Source organism: Lepidochelys kempii, chromosome 6, assembly GCF_965140285.1.
Source record: "Lepidochelys kempii isolate rLepKem1 chromosome 6, rLepKem1.hap1, whole genome shotgun sequence".
Taxonomy (NCBI): Eukaryota; Metazoa; Chordata; order Testudines; family Cheloniidae; genus Lepidochelys; species Lepidochelys kempii.
This window is the reverse complement of record NC_136385.1, coordinates 94,244,947-94,264,263: the sequence shown is the minus strand read 5'-3', so window position 1 is coordinate 94,264,263 and position 19,317 is coordinate 94,244,947. Positions and strand designations below refer to the sequence as shown.

Below are 19,317 nucleotides of genomic sequence, written 5' to 3'. Positions count from 1 at the left end.
CTGAAGCCCTTGGGCTTCGGCTTTGGACCCCTGCCCAAACCAATGGGGCTCAGACTTTGGCTTTGCCAAATCCCTGCTCACTGTCCCCGGGGCGGTAGAGCTTGGGCGGGCTCAGGCTTTGGTCCCCCCTCATGGGGTTGTGTCATAATTTTTGTTGTTTGAAGGGGGTTGCAATGCAATGAAGTTTGAGAACCCCTGGACTAGATGATCCAAACATCCCTTCTTGCCTGAAACTCCATGAATTGCTGAATGGAATTCAATGGCTTATGTTATGTAGGAGGTCAGGTGAATTGATCATGATGAGCTCTTCTGGCCTTAAAAATCTACGAATTGAGGACATCCTCGGGTGCACTGAATAATCCACCTGACAGCAGATTAGGAGATTGCAACTGAAACTCTTGCCATACTCTCAAATGGTTAATGGGCACCCGTCTTTTACTGGACTAAGTATGGGACTAGGAGTTAAAACTCCTGGCTTCTATTCCTGATCCTGCCACTAACTTACTATGTAAACTTTCAGCAAATGACTCTCCAGTGCCTTAGGATGGTCTCCATCTAAAATTCATCTCTCAGGGTTTGATTTTTTCCCACACCTCTGAGTGATGTAGCCAGGTCGATCTAAGCACCAGTACAGATACTGCTAATTTGATAGATGAATTCTTCCATCAACTAGCTATGGTCTCTAGGAGGTGCAGATTAACTACAGTGACTAAAAAACCCTTCCATCGCTGTAGCAAGCGTCTGCACTATAGCACAGCTGCAGTGCTGTAGCATCTGCAATGTAGACAAGCCCTTAGTTAAGTAAAAAAATTGAATTCATAATTTTCACCCTCCTCTGTAAAGAGCTTAGACATCTCCAAATTAAGATCCCTTTAAAAGTGCCAAGTGTTATTATCACCACCCGAGAGAGCCAGTGGGCAAGAGAAGCCCAGATGTGATGGAAGAGCTCTTCTTTATCCTTAAAATGTCTTTAGCAGTAGCAAAGGGAATAGAGAAATTGGTGAGCAAAGTACTGGTAAAAAGGTTCTTTGTATACACATTTCCCATTTAATATATTGAAGGGAACAATGGTGCACTTGGTAGGGGGAGATGGACAACGTGACCTAGTAGGTGTTTGCCATCTCTAATGTCTACGATTGTCTGAAGTTTGTCCCAGTAGGACAGTCCCTTCTCAGCCCCTTTTTACACAGCACCAGTCCACTGATCTGAGGCAGTAAAAACCACTCCTTGCTTTTTAAATTTCCTATAAAGGGTAACCCCACGGAGGCTCAGAGCTCAGAACAGAGATTCGTTTGGCAGTAATAAACCCCCTTTATTGTTACGTTAGTGGTAACAGCCATAGGAGAAGAAATGCAAACACATCAGAAGCATTGCTAGCAAGGCCCACACTGGCTTGGAGAGATTATGATGGATTAATTTTGTTAGCACTTTTTGTGGAATTTACAAACTCCATACACTTCAGGATCGCTCAGCATTGAAATGCAGCCACCTTTGCAGTGCAACTTAGCAGCAGTTTTACAGCTCTACTCAGTTTAGTACAGGAAGTGATGAAGAATACCGTATCCAACAGGAGGAGGATATGGGGAACCTATCTGTGTTGGAATTTGGTAGGATTTATTAACACCCCCACAAGAGCTGAGGGTGTATTGAAATTCCTGAAATTACCTTCAGCTCTGTCCCAACAGCCAAGACTATCATCTGGGCCCCATCTCCCATTTCTGTTACGGCAACCTCCTCCTCTGTGGCCTCCCTGACATTCACGTTGCCACCCTCCATTTCAAACAAAACAGACACTAAAATTATCGTCTTCATCCCTTGATCAGACAGACCACAGCATTCTCCTTCTCTTCACTATTTTATTCAAAATGCAGCCACTAAAATTGGGATCTTCATCCTTTGATCAAACCACAAATGCCCCTTCCCTTGTGAACCCCTTCCCTGGCTCCTTCACTTTTCCCACCACACCAACTTCAAACTTCTTACCTTCATCTACATGCCTCTAGATAACTTCGTCCCTGCCTACATCTCAGACCTCCTCTTGTATCACATCAGCCCTCTGCTCCTTCCTGATACCAGCTCTGATGTCCCCTGTTCTTCTACTTCTCCCACAGCTGTATATAAACCTTTAACACCATTAACTTGTGTGATGCTTGTAATGAGGTAGACAGGTACATGTACCATGGTCTGTAACGGTCTTCTCTGGGGCTACCCTTAGAAACAAGATGCATCTAATCCAATTGGGATTCTCCTGATAAATAAGTAAGTACACAAACAGCTGTATTTTAATTCCTGGATAACATGATGAAAATGACCGTGTCAGTCACAAGCTCAAGCCAAAGGTCACTATTTTATCTAATACAAACTGAATAGAAGGGCAGGACTGAGTAAATTCAACACATACCAGAGAACACCACAGGGAGCCTAGGAAAACAGCTGTAGGCAGAAGAGAAAAGAAAGGTGATGGGAGCTCCAGAATTTCAGAGTAGAGTCTAGTTTAACACCACTTACAAGTACTTGGTTACTGCAGTCAAATTACAACATTGTTACTGATCAAAAATCCTCAGACACTATCATAAAAGTTTATTCACTGCATAAGCCCATGACAGGTGTCATTACATCTTCCCCAGCTGGTGGTAGGCCGGCAGCTGGCCATAAACTTTGCCAAAGAAATCCATGAAACAAGTCATTTATACAAGGGCTCAAAAAGCCAACCCCACATAGATGGGACTAATGCTAGAATAAGAGAAGACGATGCATGCCTGGGCTTTCTTTAGTTCTACGGCTGTGAATCTAAAGCCAAAGCCAAACTCAACTGACCAGATTGAGGCAAAGCACAAATCAACCTAGTTTTTTTCCTTCACTTCTTAGCATATTGGCTCACCTACACCAGCCTCCATCAGGTGTGTAGGAAAGCGAGTTGAGTAAATAGCAATTGGCAGAAAAGAAGCAAGGGACTGCTACAGCTGTGTGGAAATCAGCACTGTGAGTGGGGTAGATGTCACACTTGTGTTTGACTGGCCTGCTCTGTGAAACACAGCCTCCAAGGCTAGCCAATTGGGAGCCTGAAAAATAAAGAGGATGACACCAGTTAGCAAAGTCTTCCCTGTTGGTAGCTAGATTTGTTGTGTATGTCACCACAGACAGGCCCTGAACAGGAAACCTTACGTGTAGGCCTTGATTCACCCAGCTGTCAAAATGGTAGCCCTAGCCTCTACTCTCAGCTATCCTGGTAGGAGCCATGGTGAGCTGGTCTCAGCTGGAAATCTCTGTGAAAGCTTACCAGTAGCTGTTCCATTTAAGTGAGTCTCCCCTCAAAGCACAGAAACCAGAGATGGAAAAGAGCTTCAACTTCCTACTCAGGCCCTAGGGTCAGGATTGTTCTCTACAGTGTGCTCTCCAGGGCTTTGTCCAGGCCAGCGTAAAACCTCAAGATTTCTCCATATTACACCAAAAGATCTCATTGAAAATCTAACCATTTCCATGCATTTCACAGGGAACTTTAATCACCACAAATTCTCTTTCCCACTCTGGAAGATTTACCCTGATCAACGTTCAAAAATGAGCAGCAAACTTTTCCACACATCTGCTCTGGGTTGCTGAGTTCTGGGCTTGAAACCTACCAAAGCATTTCTCAGAGTGGAAAATGAACATTGGCAGCCAGCTGAGAAGTGTAGCAGAACAGGGATGACCTGATCAACCTTTTAAAATCACTCCCTCCATTCCCCGCTGCTACTGCCGCCTGATGATGGGGAGTGCATGCAAAAGCAGGATGTCTGCTTCACTCCAGTCCCAGCCAAGGCAGCATACTATCTCCGCCTGGCATCTCACTGCCTTCAGCTGTGGTGAAAGTGGGAATCTCAAGGACAAGTGCTCCAGCCAGGACATTCTGCCAAGGTTAGCATTTCAAGCTGAGGAAATGGCCCTCTCTATTTTCCTCTGCGAGAGAGAGAGGGAGAGAATATACTCCCCCTCCCCCCAATTATCCCAAAGCCCGCAGGTGCCAGCAATCCGAATAAACGTAGAGCAATTAACAGAATTAACACAGCTTTAAATAGCTTGGCTCACCAGATGCTGACTCCTAGCAGGGTTCTATAAAACAAAGTTATTACAGATTAAACCATTAATCATCTGTTCGGAGGCTCGCTCTGGATGCAAAACCCATTCCAATTAAAATGGCTAATAATCAAAAAGGGAGGCATGGTTTTAATGGGCTCAATTATGCCAACCTCAAGCCCCATTTTAAATGCCAGTCTTCTTTCCCACCTCTACCCTAATTCTGCAGTTCTCCCCCTTCTCCTTTCTAGCATTACTACAGTGAGGGGGTGCTGCTGGGACCAAGTGCTGCCCTGCAGGCTCAGAGCTTCCTAGCAGCAAGTGGGGTACTAGAGCTGTGCCAGAACCTTGAAGGTTGACAGGAAGAGTGTCGGAGCACGGAGGGAGTATGATCATAGGCACATGAATGCTGCACCTTGTCTAAGGGTGTAGCAATGCTATAGTCACTAGTACCATGCTCCACAATCTCCCTAGAGATGCTATGCCAACTTGTGACTTTGGCAGGCATAAGGACCCCATCCACTGCTCCTTTGCCCACTATCACTGCCCTCTACTGGATGGAGGTATGACTGCTAAATTGTGTGTCAGACCCCATGTTGCTAACAGCTAACTGAGGCTCTCCTTCAGCTTAAGCGCTAAAGACCTGTGTATGCAAAGCAGAAGACTCTGAGTGCCCCCCCCACCCGACATGAAGTCCCCAGTGGCTATGATATGCAGTACAGTTACACTCATGAAATTCCTAGGACCCCATGAATTAATTACAATACTAATCTCTCAGAGTTACTTTTCCTGGGGGGGGGGGGGGCGGTTCCAGCTCAAAGGGTGCAAAGTCCAGATATAAGCTCTTCTGGACAGGAGCCATATCTTCGCATATGTCTGCACAGTGCCCAGCACAATCTGACTGGGGCTTCTGGGTGCTACAGTAATACAAAGATGTAATCACAATAATATTGCAGTTTCCAAGGCAGATTCTCCACAGAGCTCTGGAGTGATACTACTTTAAGATGTGCTACAATCTCAAAAAGAACAGATGAATAATACCAAGGGACCTAGAGATATGAACAGTGAGATTTGACATGAGTAAACACAACTAATTCAATTTGAGGGACAGAACAATCCAAACCACAGATATTCAGTGGGAGAGAGACCTGGAAAGTAGCAGTGACAAAACAGAGCCAGGAATTAGAGTAGGAAAGAAATTAGAGGCAAGATTGTGATGCAATGTGGTAGCCAAACAAAATGATTTGGGGTGCACACTAAGAGGCACTGCATCAGCCAGAGAAGAAACCCTCCTTTCCTATTCAGTATGTATGGCTGAGGTGAAACCATACGGTGTTCAGTCCTATGTCCCTGGTATCAAAATGATATCACCAAACTGGAGAGAAATCAGACAAAAGAAAGAAAAATTATCAAGAAGGTAAAGGAACCCCCTGTGGTCCTGAGATTAGACTGGTATGAAATTATACAAAGGGCATTTTAAACTCATCGGGAAAAAAATTCTAACAATGACCCTTCCCATTGGTATACGTCTACAGATATTTCCAAACGTATCTAGAAAGAGGATGACCATCTTCACCTAGGGTAACCTTCAAAGGAAAGTTTTCTAAGGGATGGGTCCCTATGCCAAAACACTAATGACCCTTTTAATCCCACAGGCTAGGGCAGCTAGCCAAGTACATGAAGGAGAGGAACTCCCCTAATCATTGGTAGAGCTCTATCTGGTACCCATACACTACGTCACAGGATCAGAGGAAATATTAAACTCTGCATGCTCCACTTCACCAGTACTCTGAATGCTGAGCTTCTGGGCTCTGCATGCCATAGGAGTAAGTGTAGCTCTCTTTCCCGTATTAGGATGTTGGCACCCCGGCAGGCCTCATTCCTATGTACCCCAAGCCCTATAGTGGCTACTGGACATACCTGGGTCTATCTTTTTCCTGGAACTTTTTGCTCTACTTGGTTTATACTCATGTATGTACTGCAAACAACAGGGTCTCCCCACTTTCTTTGGGAGACAATTCTGTAGCCTAACCGATCCCCCCTCATTACTGGGAGTTTCCTCACTTTTGGCCTAGATTTTTTTAAGCCCATTTCAGTCCATTTCTCTTATTCCCCTGCCATTATTTCCTTTAATAGTATACTCACTTGAACTTAGGAACTAAGAACTCCCAGGCAACGAGGCAGAAAGGAGAATGCTTACTTTCTTCATTAGCCATTAGCAGAGGGCTCTTAAAAGCTGCTCTGAGCAGGAGGAATTAAGAGCAGAGGGCATTAGGTTCAGCTGAGCTTTGTGCACACATGGGTGGATAAAGGTAAGATATGGCGGAATCTTTCCCATGGCAACCTCCATAAGTTCTGCCATTCCTGCATTGTTAGCTTAGAACTTTCCAATGTGCATCCATCATTATTCAGTATCCGGATTTAATTTCTTTGTCGTTTGAAAAGAGCAGGATTTGAGCATGTACATGTGTCAAGACGTCTGGGGTATTGTTGCTATATATCCTCCTGCCTTCTGATCTGAACTAAAAACAATGCTCCTGTAACCCCAAAGCATAGGCCATATTCTCTGTTCGCCTTTAAAGTTTCTAAACATGCCAGTGTGAATACAGGCTTTGGCTCCTGGTAGGAGAACATGTTCCTCCTACAGCAGTTCCACAGCTGGATAAGATCTCACTTCCCTAAAATCAGCACATACAGCATGTCTCTGAGGTGCAGACTCACACCAGGAGTGGGAGTCCCACTGTATTTCAGGCTGGAGGAAGGGGGAGTCCACAGCCGATGCTCTTGCTGCCAATTAAGCATGGAACAGTAGGTTAAGGCAGGATTCTTAGAGCCCCAGGATTCAAATCCATAGGAGGCTCCCATACCTGGGAATATGGCACAATGATCCACTCTTTGTGGTGTGTGAGCATTAGCTCACACGATAAGCCTGTTGGCCTCATGGCTGGACAAACTGCTCCATCCCCAAATTTATCTACCTGAGAGTAAACAATAATCAGGAAGCTCTGGAAAGACTGGGCGTTCTTCTGCCTCTGTGGGAGGCTACAAGAAGACAGTACTTAGACTCCCTTGCACATGAGCTAGAAGGAGGAGCCATCTAGACCCTACACCATGTGTAGACAATTCTGTTCCATCAAAGATGGAGAGAAAGGGTGGCCTGTTCTTGAAGGCTGCTTCTGTGTGCAACTATTCTGAAGCTCTTGGATGGTAGAGGAATATTACACACACCATATTCTCCTGACTCCTGTGTGAGAGACTAGCTGTATTCTCCAAACAGTGCTTGAGCCTGACACCTGGCAGTCATAGGGAGCACCAGTAAATATCCCACCATGGAAAAATCTCACCCTTGACTTCCTGTTCTTTCCAGTATAGCAGAGTGGGCAAAAAGCACAAGACGAAGAGAATAAGCTTGATATCTAAGTGACACAGTCTGGTCTGAGTCTAGCAGCAATCCCAACCACCCAAACAGGTGAACTACTTCTTTGATTCCCACCCATCAGCTCAGCAGTGACAATAGGACCAAAAAAAGTCTAACACTTTCTATCATATCAGCTTTGGGGCTCTGTTCATCCTTTTTGTTCTAGGTAATTCTTTACTGTGTGTATCTAATGCATCCTGTTTTCCTTTAGGTCTAGTTCCTTGCTCTCTGGTACGTATTGCCACATAGGGTATCCTTTTCAGGTCCATTCTTGACATGTCTAAACCATCACAGCTGTCTTACTGGAATCTTCTGTAACAGTGTTATTTCTTGTCCTGTTTTCTTATCTCTTCATTTTTTATTTTCTGCAGTTCTAAATTCTGAGTATGTCTCTCAACCACTTCATTTCTGGAGGCAAGGTCTATAAAGGAACTACAGGACTAGAACACAGAGCTGCAGAGCCAGGGACAGCCCCACAGTGCCACTGAGAGACCTTGTAGAACTAGCTCCAAGAAGCGCTGTGGAGATTAGGTGTTGCAGGAAGTACCGCCCAAAGAGTTGAGTGAAAGACCCCTGCAGTCCTCTGATTGGCCCATGCACACTATTTAACCTGGATGGTGCCTCAGAAAGTTGCCTGGGAAATTATACAGACGCCTGGCCTGCCGTGACTTCAGACTACACCTTGCTTTCTGATCTTCAGTCTCTCTGACTCTGACCCTTGCCTCTTTATTTCATCGGTACTACCTCTGTTCTCTGACACTGACTCTTGCTTATTGATCCCAGCTGTAGTGATTATTCTGCTCCCTGCTTGCTGACTACCTCCTCGTGGCTGTCCTTGACTTATGGACACCAGCCCCAGTGTGACTGTTAGGCCAGGCTGCCTATGTCCAGTCCCATATCTTCCATTGTCAGATTTCCTTGTACTTGAGCATTCAGACCTGTACAGTAGTATCTGCATGACAATTCTCTCATATGCTGATTTTTGTTTATACTGAAATGTCTTTAGCCTTCCAGATCTTTCAGAGTTTTCCAAAAGCAGTAGCAGCTACTCTAATTCTTCTTTTAATGTCATCCTCACAATTCCCATTTCTCAATATTATTCTTCCAAGGTATGCATATGTTTCCACTTGTTCTAATTATTTGCCTCCAACTTTCATCTTTACCTCCTCGTCTTCCATTTGTTATAGTTTTTGCTTTCACACTGATCTTCGGTTTGAATTTGCTGCTCTCCTGGTCCTTGTCAGTTATTGTCTGTAAATCTTCCCTGGTCAATGCTACGCAGTCAATACTGTCCAGCAATCTAAGGTTATTCACTGTTTCCCCACATAACATAACTCCTCTTGTTTCATCGTTCAGTGCTACAGACATTACTGCTTCTAGTCCCAAGCTGAATAAATACAGATATCAGAGAAGTGCACAGAACGCAACTGAATCCATTATAACAATTTTATAGACCTCAAACAGACTTTTGACAGCATTTGGCAGGAAGGGTTATTGCAAGTCTTGACACTGTATGGCAAACCCAAGAAACTAATCAAGCAGATACAAGACATTTACAGCAATTGGAGGAGTGTGGATAGAGCAGACAAGAAGATCACAGAATGATTCAGGATGACCATAGGAGTGAAACAAGTATGCACACTATTGCCAGATTTGTTCATAGAGGAGAACAGCAGGATGCTAACTAGACTACATTTCAAACCCCTGTCATTTATATGGTATGTCTTACTGTCACCACCCACTCTCCACGTTCTTGTTTCAGAAACTCATTCAGACCCAACTAGATACATAAAGTTTCTCTCTATGCATTTATACCATATTCATCCTTGCATATGCAAACCCTCAGAATAACACTTAGGGCCAGCTTGTATAAAGGTATTTAGATGCCTAAAGATGCAGACAGATGGTTAGTGGGACTTTCAAAAGGGTCTCAGCAGGTTAGGCACCTAACTCCCAGGAGAGGTGATTTGAAAATCTAAGTAGGTTCCTATCTGCATCTTTAGACACCAAAATACCTTTTTAAACATCTGGTCCTTAATATTATTATGGCACTTTATATCTGAAAGCAATTTACAAATGGAAAAACTGTGGCAGGGCAAGTTAAGTGACTTGCTTTGGGTCACAGTGCTGTTACTTGACAGAGCTGAGATTAGAACCAATGTTTCCAGATGAGGTTACTCGCTCTGTACAGTAACTGACGTTCTTCAAGATGTATGTCCCTGTGGGTGCTCCCCTGTAGGTACAGCAGAGCCCCCTGCACCTGAGATCTTCATCACCAGTGCCTGTTGGACCACACATGTGTACCTCCCCCTCTTATGCTGTGAACAGGACGTATATATAGTGATATGCGGTCCAACTGCCCCCAGTTCCTTCTCTCTGAAGCAGAAGGGAAGAGAGTGGGTAGTGGAGCACCCATAGGGACACACATCTCGAAGACAGGATGGTTAGTGGAGGGTGGGTGGTGACAGTAAGACATACCATATAAATGACAGGGGTTTGAAATGTAGTTTAGTTAGCATGCTCCCCAAAAAGAGGAGAGAAGAGGGCATTTGACACCAGTCAATAGTGCCTCCTCTGGTCAATTAAAATGCATGGTGGATGTAATCCACACCCACGCAGCGTGACACTTTCTGACAGTGGTGCTGGAACTCTTTTAATAGTGGGGGTGCTGAAAGCCAGCCCCTTTACCCCGTCCACCACCCTCAGCTGAGACCGGGAGCAAAGCCCCAGGCGCGGGGCATCAGCAAACCCTGGGAGAGGGCCGGCAGCTGGGACCACAGGAGCAGGGTGGCAGCAAAGCTGGGTGCAGGGCAGGCAGCCAGGCAAAAGGCTGGCACCCTTAATTCCTGCACCTATGCTTTCTGATGTCTGTCTTTCACCCTCTCAAGATGGCAGGAATGAGGCAGCGATGTCAGAGGTAGGGACTTTCAGAAACAGCTACCATCATCCAAAAGGAAGACAAGCCTTGAAGCACTACATAGTCATCTTCCATATTATTTGTGTTACAGGTCCTGCCTGTGGGGAAGCAGTAAGTCCCAGTGTGTAGGGACCTGGAGCAGGAGTCAGGAGACCTGTATTCTATTCCTGGCTCCGCCACTGACCTCGTGTGACCTTGCCAAGTCATATCACTGCTAATACTCTTAGGCTTCTTTGAAAATCCCAAACTTTGAGCTCTACAGATGAAGAGCCCTATGGATGAGCTAAGTAATAATTATTCATTAGGCTTTAAATGCAGGTGCTCCTGGATAAAGGGTTGCCATGTGTCCCACTCAGAGCCCTCAGACTTTGGATGCAAAAGAAGTATTACCATCTGCTCCATCATTGAGCACCAGGACAGAGAAAGGAATTTCACAGATGCTCCGCAAACATTCTCCAGAATCATCAGTTCCAGGGAGACTTATGTCAGGCTGGCTCAGACATTTTCAGTTGGCATTTCCTGAAACAAAACTTTCACCGGGATGTTCCCATTCCAGGAAAAGCCAATTTGCTAGAGCTTGGGAAGTGAGGAGGGTAAAGAGAAGCAGCCCAACAGAAAGGATAATAAAGAGGAATAAGATCATATAGATACAGATGTAGTGAGACTGGAAGCCAGAAATTTCTGAGTTCTAATGCTGGTCCCACCTCCGTGTCACTTATGTGGCTTCAGACACATCATTTTCTTTTCCTATATCTCACAAAAAAACAAACAAACAAAAATCTTAGAATTGCATTATTTTAGCATGTGATGCTTCTCTCCCCACATGCTTCATCTCCTTAGATGCCAGTAACAGAGCTCACCTCAGCCCCTCTGTTCTTCTCCCATGGATAACAACTCTTAACAACTATGTCCGGCCCCTTCTTTCCACCAGAACCACCACCACCTTCTCCTTCAAAGCCACCCCTTCTGGAAATCCTTTCAGTTCTCCTTACCAATTATCTCCACACCTTCTTTTGCCCAAACAGTTGGCAGATTTCTGCCTTATCATGTGCTAAAGGTCAATTTATTATTAATATTAACTATTCCTATAGCCACAGTATCCAGAAGTCCCAATCAGGATTGAAGCCTCATTGTGCTGAGTGCTGTACAAACACACAAGATGACACAGTGCCAGTCTCACAAAGCATACAGTCTATAAGGTGCATCAGTAGAACCGTCAAGGGTGGCCCAGAACTGGAACAGCAAACCGCGCTGCAGGTCAAGATTGAGGTGCTTCAGCAGAGTTTTATGTGGAGCCCAGGACTCAGAACAACAGGAAGAGCTGCAACTCACAGATTAGAAGCATCAGAGCTGTGTGCCTGTTCTGGACAGCAACAACAAGGGATGTAACAAATTAAGAAAAAGGCATGTCTCTAGGATGAGGAGTCATACACATCTTGTGCCCATGCTATGCCTGCCTCTGTCCAGTACTGCTAGCCCTTCACTTTCTTTTTTGAACATTAAACCCACTTACATTTAAAATCAATTACAAAAACAAACAAACAGACCAATCTAGATGCAACAGAGCAGCGGTGTCAGACCAATGTTTATGTGCAATTAACGCTATTCATGTCCTAAGCACCTCCGCAGAGCGCAAACGAAATTTCACCAGCTAAGGAATTCTGTCTCATCTCCACTTATGGATTCTTGGGGTGCTGTTAAACTGCTGCTCTGGGACTTGGGCTCCCACATGCTTTCCAGCTGTCTGGCTTTCCTGCTGTGGATAGCATCCCATGATCCTAGCAACATTCTCCCTTCGTCCTCTTCATCCTCAGGCTGACTTCTTCTGTCTCTAGGCCAGGGGTGGCCAACCTGTGGCTCCAGAGCCAAGTGCGGCTCTTCAGAAGTTAATATGCAGCTCCTTGTATAAGCACTGACTCCAGGGCTGGAGTTACAGGCGCCAACTTTCCAATGTGCCAGGGGGTGCTCATGGCTCAACCCCTGGCTCTGTCACAGGCCCTGCCCCCCCTTTCCCACCCCAGCCCCGAGCCTGCCATGCCCTCGCTCCTCCCCGCCCCGTGTGCCACGAAACAGCTGATCGGGAGGTACGGGGAGGTGCTGATCGGTGGGGCTGCTGGTGGGTGGGAGGCACTGGGAGCTGGGGGAGCGGATGGGGGGCTGTTGACGTATTACTGTGGCTCTTTGGCAATGTACATTGGTAAATTCTGGTTCCTTCTCAGGCTCAGGTTGGCCACCCCTGCCCTAGGTCTTCTGCTTCTGTCCCTCTCCCCACCCACCAACTCCCAGCCTTCTCTTTATACCGATGTCTTCAGGCCTTCTCTTTCTATCTGTGTCCCCAAGCCTTTCATTTTTCTTCCTCCTCAACCCATACTCTGCCCGAAAAGTCCAACTCAAACAGAAGCCCTGCCCTCACTAACACAAATGACCCTGTGCCTGCAAAAAGACCTGATTTGCATGCAGCATCATGGCTATGAACACAAAAACTAAGCACATGCACAGCCTCTTAAAAATCTGGCTCCCAGTGGCTGTATAACAGAGAGAGGTGTGCTGAGTTCCTTTGAGTCTCTCTCAGTCACATTCCACAGATACATCCCATCACAGCCAGAAGAGGTACAGTATGACTAGTGCAGCCTGGAAGTATTTTTGCCTCTGCAAAGTATTTCTCCCTTCCCCCACAACATCATACCCATATCCAAATGTGACTGTTTCTATCAAAATTTTCCAAAATTCAGCTTTTTGATAGAATTTTGATGGAAACAAAGTTAGAGTTCATGAAATTGTGTTTTCCATTGTCAACCAGCTATCCTGTCTTACGGTTTTCTATACTATTTGTTTCTGTAGTATATATGCACCCCCTTAAACCCCCAAGTAAATTAGATCTGCATGAAGGATCCCTAATGGAATCCACAGAGTCTTCCACTATTTTCCCTTCCCTGGTTATAAGAGGTTAGAGTAAGAAAATTTAAAAGCCAACCTTTCCTTTTTGCCACCATGGCTAAAATTCTCACCCAGGCTCTCTTCATCTCCCATTGTGATTATTGCACTCTCCTCCTCCAGCCTTCCTGATGTCCACCTCATGCCTTTCCAATCTGTTCAAAACATGGTTGTTTCCATCTTCTTCCTTGCCCTTCCTCCTCTGACCATATCACCAACCTCTTTGAATGCCACCAATGGCTTTCCTTTTTTCACCATATGAAGTTCAAGCTTCTTTTCCTCAACTTCAGGGCCCTTCACAGTTCTTCTTCTCCCTACTTGTCTATTCATCATCTCTTATTACATCAACCCCATTGCACCCTCCATTCTGCCAGTACGGCCAGCTTTGTCCAGTTCTTCCACATCTGCCTCTGTACCTTTTTTCACAAAACTCCTTATGTCTGGAACATCCCCCTTGAACTGACCTGTAAGGTCACTACCCTCTCCTTCTGATAACACCACTTGAAGACTCACTCATATCTGTTAAGGCTGAAAATCCAGAAAACTTGATTTTATGAAAATAATGCAACACCTCAATTTACATATTTGATGCATATGCACACTTTGTTTGCATATTTGCTTTTATTTTCAGTTTAAGAAGTTGTTTTTCTTTTGCACTCCTGCTCCCGCATTCCAGTATCAGTTGCTCTACTACAGTGATAGGTAGTCTATAGAAATCAGTAACAATAGTTTAGTAGACATTTGGGTGCCTTTAAGTTCTTGTGAAACTGAATAGAAAAATAAAAACTTAAGTTCAACACTTAGGTTAATGATTTAGAAGATACTGCTGACAACCTGATGGGACTCCTCCAGTCAGAGCCACAGCAGCCATTAGAGAAGGGGATGAGAGAAGCCCAGATGCTATGGTGAGTATGGGAAATGCTCTGTCTTAACCAAATCAAGAAAAAGGCCACATTAACTCCATTAATCATGGACATCCCAGCCTGGTTTCCTCAGCAGAGACTCTCTCTTTCCCCCTGGGGGCTGTTTCCAACCCACCTGAGGACTGGGGTCACAGAGGCCATATTCAGGTCCAGCCCTGCTACTGCTGCCCACATTGTGGGCACTTCCCTCATCTCACCACCAGTCACCGCTCCATGTGAAAGCCCTTCCCAGCCACAGACAGGGAGAATGAGGCACTCTACCCCCACACAGCGTTATGGTCTCCATGATCTGCTATCTGACCTGAAGCGGGGATGAGATGCTCTAACCACAAATAGACTATATGGCAGAAGCAACCTAGCTGACTCTAGAGATTAAGAGCATATGCAGAGTGCCTCACCCCCACTTCCCATTTAAGTCATCTTGTTTCCTTGGGAGATTCAGCCTCTCAATAAGCTGCCCATGGTAGGGCACAGGGAGAGCGGGATGGAGACCTCTGCTGCAACACCTACAAGGGATTAGCATGAAGCCTGGCTGGGCTGACGGGTGGTGTTTACGATCCAGTAACTATCATGGTGTAGCCCCCCTGCATCTCTGGGAATTTCTTGCTCCTCAGAGAGGTATTGCATTGTAGGTACTTATCCAGGGGAAAGGAGCACTCTGCCCCAGCCACTGTGTTCTCTGAAAGGGGAAACATTTGCTTTTTTGTAGCCTGTTGCTCCTCCCTTTCAGCAGTGTGGGGGAAGGGGGACAGAGCAAGAAGAGTTCTTTCTTCTCTGCAGCCCCTCACTGTCATTCTGCAGGCCCTTCAGTCAGTTCTCTCTCCCTTGGCAAGGGAAAGAAGACAAAACAAAGCTTGGTGAAGGGTTCCACATCAAAAACTGCCTTGTACTTGACTCTGATCCACTTTTTCAGTCCATGGAAGCATTGCCTGATATACTGAGAGAGAACAATCCACTCCTCAAAGAGCACCTTCCCACTCCTGTGGGGAGGCAAAGTAGACTGCCTGCTGCGACCTGACCGGCATGTCCCTGTTCCTTAACACTCAAACTCGCCCGCATCAGCACTTTGGTGGTACCCAATGTTATTTAGGTTCAGAGAATCACATAGGCACCGACTCCATGGGTGCTAAGTACTCCTTGGGAAAAAAATGGTGGGTGCTGAGCACCCACCAGCAGCCCCTCCCCATCAGCTTCTCCCCCTCCCCCATAGTGCTTGCCACCCGCCTTGGATCAACTGTTTTGCAGTGTACAGGAGGTACTGGGGTGGGGGGGGGTAAGGAGGAGTGAGGGGGGGGACACTCGGGAGAGGGGGCAGAACGGGGTGGGAAGAGGTGGGGCAGGGAAGTAGTGGGGAAAGGAAGAGGTAGGGTGGGGAGGCTTAGGGGGAAGGGGTGGAGTGGGGGTAGAGCCTAGGGTACAGCCAGGGATTCGAGCACCCCCTGGCACACTAGAAAGTCAGCGCCTCTGGAGAATCCTGTGGGAAGGAAAGCTTAGGAACTGGATTTTGCTTTACGCAGAGCTCAGAAAGCCTGAACTTCAGACAGGCTGTCTGTGTTAGACTGTGTTTTTCTAGGATGCACTTAGCTTGCTGTGTCATTTGGTCTGGAGCCGTGCAATTATTTAAGACTGCTTTTTAGCCATTAGCTGCCATTTACTGTCAAACCTATCTACCAGCACTGGAGCTGAAGAAAAGTAGAACTTTCAGAACTGTAGAGAGGCATGGTGGGTGAGGTAATATCTTTTACTGGACCAACTTCTATTGGTGAGAGAGACAAGCTTTTGAGCTACACAGAGCTCTTCAGGTCTGGAAAAGATACTCCAAGTGTCATAGTTAAATACAAGGTGAAACAGATTTCTTAACATAGGTACAATAGAAACTCAGAGATACAAACACCAGAGTTACAAACTGACCGGTCAACCGCACACATGGGCATAGTTTGGGTAGGTAGGCAGAGCATTACCCCGCCCCCCCCCACCAAAAACAGAGACAATGAGTGGGGGGGTCATGCAGGATCATGTGCCAGTGCCCCACCCCTGATTTCTGTGAGCCCAGAGCTTGCTCTGCTCAGCCTGCCAGGAGGGTGGGGTAGGGGTGCTCTGTAATTATCACGCTGCACCTCCCCCACCCCTGGCACATTTCCACCTTGCTCAGCCCCTCTCCCTGCAAGCTGGGTCGGGAGGAGGCGAGGCTGTGAGACAGAGCCACTTCTGCTGGGTGAGGGAGGGTGGCTGCTCCAGCTCCTTGCCTCTGCAGCTGGACACCACCTCCTGGGTCCTCGTGCCAGTTTTCTTCCCCTTCTATGTGTGCTGAGCACCCTGCATGGCCACCATCCTGTTTCCTGTACAATGGTGAGTGTCAGTGGTGGGCGAGGGCAAGGAGTGCGGCAGGGGAAATGGGGAAAGGGTGCTGGGTTAGAGTTAGCTTTTTTCTGCTGCATAGTAAAGTTTCAAAGCTATATTAACACTTCTCCACTCCACATTGAGTGGTCCCTTAGAATATGTGCTAACTATGCTAAACTATCTATTCCACCTTGTATTTAACTGTGACACTTGGAGTATCTTTCCCAGACCTGAAGAGCTCTGTGTAGCTCAGAAGCTTGTCTCTTTCACCAACAGAAGTCTCTCCAATACCCTGGGACCAACATGGCTACAGCACTGCTTACAACTTTCAGTTGTGTGTGTATGTCCTAGTAGGACCAATGATGACACATGGCTGGCTGGGAATATGAGAGGTGTTAACTGGTAAAGCTACTTATTTTATAGAGGACTCCCTTTTCCCATGTGTTCCCGAATAAGTTTTTCCCTCTAACGCCCTGCTGTAGAAATTTTTACTGTTTGTATTCTGGCTGATTCCTGTTCTCCTTAGAACACAGCAGATATTGAAATGCCCTTAGAGTTAGGGTGACATACCTTGTGTGCACACATCTTCAGGAGTGCTAGAGGCATTACTGTGTTCACCATTAGACCAAGTTGCCACGAAACAGACTATAAGTCGAAACCAACCCAACCTGTAAGTCCAGGCTGATCATACATATCTGCTATCGCTGCCTAGTAATAGGGTGAGCAGGACAGTTTTGGCCAGGACAGTCCCTTTTTTAAGCCTTGTCCCGGCCGTCACCCTAGGGGAAATATGGTCACCCTACCTAGTAGAATGGGAGTTACAAACATTTCTATACTGATTGTCTGCTTTCCCTTTCTTTTCCACCCCCATTAGGTTGCTCATCTTCTTAACGAGACAGGTGCTGTCTTCATGTGTGTGTATGGGAAGCACATTGTGTGCACTACCAAAACACAAATAACCATATACATACTAATAAAGTTACTGGGGATTTTCTTGTCATTACTTTCTCTGCCCGAATGAAAGTTCAGAGATGAACTTGTAGCACAGCGAAGACTCACTGGTGCGGCACCTCCTGCTGGTCATCTGGGAATTAGCTCTTTCCAGCCTGGGAGCGCCTCCCTCTGGCCGGTGTCTCACCTGCCTCAGGCCCTGTCTCTCTCCCCAACTCCAGTACCCTTTTCTCTTGAGGTTCTGCCCACTGCACACACGGTTTCCCCTCTCCAGGGAACCCCCGCCCCCTATACCTACCTTGCCTCAGTAACTAATGCCAGTCATCATTGAGCCCCCTCTCACTGGGGCAAACTGCAGACTGTAATGGCCACACACCATCGGCAAGGGGCTTGGGCCAGCTGCCTTTACCTATCCCCAGACTACACCTCTGCAGCCCCAGCACCTCTTTAGGCCTTGAAAAAGGCCTCAGCCTGGGGAGTTTCCAGGCTGGAGCTCCCCAGCTCCTCTTGCCTTTCCCCAGCCCTGCTCTGCTCTGCTTCAAGTACCCTTTTCTCCCAGGCAGCTAGAGCCTTCTCCCTCCAAGGCTGGAGAGACTCCTCTCTGCTTGTAGCCCCCAGCCCTCTTATCAGGGCCAGCTGGGCCCTAATTGAGCTGGCCACACCTGTGGTCAGCTCCTCACCAGCCTCCCTCAGCTGGTCTCAATCCCTTTTACCTTGGAGTGGAGCAGCCGCCCCACTACAGAACTCTTCTGCTGTTATTACTGTTATCTTTACAGCACCCACAAGTAAGTTACAATCCTGATGTTCAGAGGTGTTAAGCAATGGTAACTCCCATTGACTTCAGTTGGAGGTATGGCGCTCTGTACCTATGAAAATCAGGCCCTAGGCTCTTTCTAGTAAAGACAAAGATGTGATGCCTGCCACAGACAGATTACATTCTCGTGCAGCTGGGGCACTTTCATGTTCTGTATAAGATTTAATCCAGACCAGATCCCTCTTTCCAACAACCAATGCACATCTCCTGATTGAGAAGATTAAGGCAGACAGCAGTTCCAACACCTTGAGGGGCATCATTCAGAGCCCAACACGCTTATGACAACATAAAACTTCTTGAGAATAGCCTGTCTGACACTGCATGTGGCCCTTTTGTGAGATGGCAGAGTTGTTAGGCAATTACAGAAGAGCATGTGACCTAACATGGCCAGTTACATGATTTCTGCAAGAAAACCCACCACTGCCTCTCCTTTGATCAGATCTGCTGATACTTGTAATGTTCAAAGACAGAGGGCTCAATGGCACCTCTGGCGGAAAACAAAATCAGACATACTACAGCAAGAATACAAGAAATCCGCCCACAACACTTCACATTGCACAGTAGCACAAGGACCCTGGTTACCAGCAATCCTTATTATGAACTCTCTAAGAAGTGGTCTAGGGCAGTTGGTTCAAAATCTATGTCTTTTAGCAGACAGCCTGCAACAAAGTGACATGCACATTGATACACAGGGTCAAGAAACCATCAGCAGGAAGGCCTTTTACAATGCTTTCTATTAAAAAGTCAACATATACCAACAGTTACCACAGGGTACTGGAATGACTGCAGCAATTCCTATTCCAAGCATAGAGAAATAACTGCACATGTTCAGATCCCATGGGTAGAAGACTGCTGGCAAGTGCTGATTTTTTAATGATCACCACGAGAGTGACAAAAGCACCAGTCATCCTATTTTACCTGTAACATTGTATGTCTTTATTTCTTATTACTGTCACTTTACTCTTTT

At 46.3% G+C, this 19,317-nt stretch overlaps 1 protein-coding gene across 6 annotated transcripts in view; it reads right to left on the bottom strand.

The window, feature by feature from the left end:
• Window positions 1-19,317, bottom strand: part of NRXN3 (neurexin 3) — a 1,346,778-nt gene that overhangs the window by 995,021 nt on the left and 332,440 nt on the right. The window lies entirely within an intron of this gene.